Genomic DNA, 3042 nt, shown 5'->3' with positions numbered 1-3042 from the left:
GTTGTTGGATTAGATTGGCCACCATTTTTTTTGAGGATTGTTGCATCTATGTTCATTAGGGAAATTGGTCTGTAGTTATCTTTCTCTGTTCCATTTTTTCCAGATTTAGTAAATAAGGTGATGCTTGCTTCATAGAAAGAATTTGAGGGGATTCCCTCCCTTTCAATTGTTTTGAATAACTTGAGAAGAATTGGAGTTATTTCTTTAAATGTTTGTTAGAATTCAGCAGTGAAACCATCTGGGCCTGGGCTTTTCTTTGTTGGGAAGGCCTTTATTACTGATTCAGTTTCCATTTTGGTTATGGGTCTGTTTATGTTTTCTATGTCTTCATGACTCAGTTTTGGTAGGTTATATGTGTCTAAGAATCTATCCATTTCTTCTAGGTTCCCAGTTTGTTGGCATACAGCTCTTTGTAGTAATTTATGATGCTTTTTTTTTATTTCTCTGGTGCCTGTTGTTACATTTACTTTTTCATCTCTAATTTTAGTGATATGGATCTTCTTTCTGATTTTTTTGGTTAGTTGGGCCAGTGGTATGTCAATTTTGGTTATTTTTTTTTTTTCAAAAAAAAGCCCTTCATTTTGCTGATCTTTGTATAGATTTTTGGTTTCAATTTTCTTGATTTCTTCTCTAATTTTTTTCCTAAGACCACCTTATTTAATAGAACGTTCTTCATGGCACCTTTTGGTATGTAAACAGAACTCCAGGGGAAGTTCATCCTGACAATGAGACTTGCAGACCTGAGGCTGCTGCTTGACGTCTCCAGCCCTAACAGAAGTTACTAAAATCTGCGGGCCAGGGAGCATACTTGTCACTTTCCAAATGGGGGCAAGGGGACCCCTTCTGGAAGACGGTTTACAACACTGGCTCCTGAAGGCTGCAGCCTCCCCATCAGCCACGCCGACACGAGCAGCTACAGATGCACACTTTGGAGCCTGCCAGGTCTGGAATCAGATGTCTGAAGAGTGTTTCGGCCCACTTCCACTTCAGGGGGGGGTCAGTGTTGCCCAGCAGTCCTGTGGGCCGAAGTCCTACCCTTTGATAACAGCGATGGGCCGCAGTTTGATGGCCTTCTTGCTGATGCCAGCATCATGGAAGGTGTTCACCACGTCAGTCACATTCTTGTAGGACTCAGGAGCCTCTTCCATAACCAGTTTGGGCTAGGCAACACGAATTGCGATCCCCATATCTGCCAGTTTGTCTAAGACGTCCTGGAAATCTAGATTACGCCGAGATTTTGCTCGGGACAATGCACTGCCCGCTCCATGACAGTTTGTTCCGAAGGTCTCAGTCGTGCCCTGTTCAATGTCATTAAGGACGTAACTGCAGGTTCCCATGGTACCACCAATGAGCACTGGTTGTCCAGTGAGCTGGTAATCAACCGCGATGAGGGGATGGTGAGGAGGGAAAGCCCGGGTGGATCCCTTCTTGTGCACCAGCAGCGTCCGCTCCTTCCCGTCCACCGCGTGCTGCTCGACCTTGGCGATGTTGTTAGAGACATCATAGATCACGCGCAGGTCCAAGTCGTCAGGGGTTGTGTTGAAGACCTTGGCAAAAGCCTGACGGGTTAAGACAGTCATGGAAGAGCGGTTGACCCAGGTGTAGTTCCCAGCCGCTGCCATTCCCTTCAGGTAGTCCTGACCGTCCACGGAAGCGATTCGTGCACAAGCCAGCTGACGGTCATTTACGATGATCTTGTCTCTCTTCATGGCTTTTTCCATAGCCACCAGTGCATCTGTGGCTACTTGGTGGCCCAAGCCTCTGCTCCCACTGTGGATCATCACGCACACCTGTCCCTTATGGTCGATGCCCATTTTCTTAGCTGCATATTCATTGAAAATCTCATCTACAACCTGGATTTCTGCACAGTGGTTGCCTGCTCCTAGGGTCCCCAACTGAGGAAGGCCTCTTTTTTTGGCCCGTGGAGACACCTTATTGGAGTCGGCTTGCAGCATCCTTCCATACTCCTCACAGTGCTCCTTGTCTTCGGCCCAGGCATAGCCTTCTCTTAGAGACCAGTCCACACCCATCTCCAAGGCCTCCTCCAAGTCTTTGGCATTCATTGGAATGACACCTTTTGATCCCACCCCAACGGGAATGTGGTCAAACATGGCTTGTGCAAGCTGCTCCTTCACAGGCTGGACATCACTTTCATCTAAATTGGTTCTCAGCAAGCAGACACCACAGTTGATGTCAAATCCGACACCACCTGGGGATACCACTGCTTCCGGGTCATTCATATCAAAGGCTGCCATATTCCCAATAGCAAACCCATAGCCTGAATGGACATCGGGCAGCCCAATGGATCGATGAATAATCCTAGGCAGGGCTGCCACATTGCCAATCTGCTTCATAGCTGGCAGGAAGCCACCAACACCACCCCCTCCCACCCCGACAGGCATTCCTTAATTTCTCAAACATTAACTTCTCCAGAGCATCGTTCACGTAGAAAACTCCTTCAACCTGCATGTTGGGCACGGAACCCTTCTTGATCCTCCAGCAGTTCTTGTTGATCTTTTCCAGGGACTGGAGCTCATGGCTCATGGCAGCAGCGATGGTGGCGGCAGAAACTCTCGAATCCGCTAGGACGAGCAGCAGCCGCGCCTCTTCTATAATTTTAATTATTTCTTTTTTTATACTACTTTTTAGTTTGGTTTGCCATTGTTTTTCTAGATCCTTGAGGTGCATAGATAGTTCATTTATTTGGTCTCTTTCCAGTTTCTTGATGTAGGCATCAATTGCAATAAACTTTCCTCTTAACACTGCTTTTGCTAAATCTCACAAATTTTGGTATGCTGGATTGTAGTCTCCATTTATTTCCAGAAATTTTTAAATTTCTCTTTTGATTTCTTCTATTACCTATTGTTCATTCAGGAACATGTTGCTCATCCTCATGTGTTTGCATATGATGTATACTCTTGATTTTTTAATTCCAGATTTATTACATTGTGATCTGAGAAAATACAGGGTATGATTTCTATTTTTTTTTTAATTTGCTGAGACTTGCTCTATGGCCTAACATATGGTCAATTCTTCAAAAAT

At 45.3% G+C, this 3042-nt stretch overlaps 1 pseudogene; it reads right to left on the bottom strand.

Moving 5' to 3' along the window:
• Positions 1-653: 653 nt before the first annotated feature.
• Positions 654-2688, bottom strand: LOC100357739 (RNA-splicing ligase RtcB homolog pseudogene; annotated as a pseudogene).
• Positions 2689-3042: the final 354 nt, after the last annotated feature.

Source organism: Oryctolagus cuniculus, chromosome 10 (assembly GCF_964237555.1).
Source record: "Oryctolagus cuniculus chromosome 10, mOryCun1.1, whole genome shotgun sequence".
Taxonomy (NCBI): domain Eukaryota; kingdom Metazoa; phylum Chordata; class Mammalia; order Lagomorpha; family Leporidae; genus Oryctolagus; species Oryctolagus cuniculus.
The sequence above is the reverse complement of the archived record's forward strand: the minus strand, read 5'-3'. Positions and strand labels throughout refer to the sequence as shown.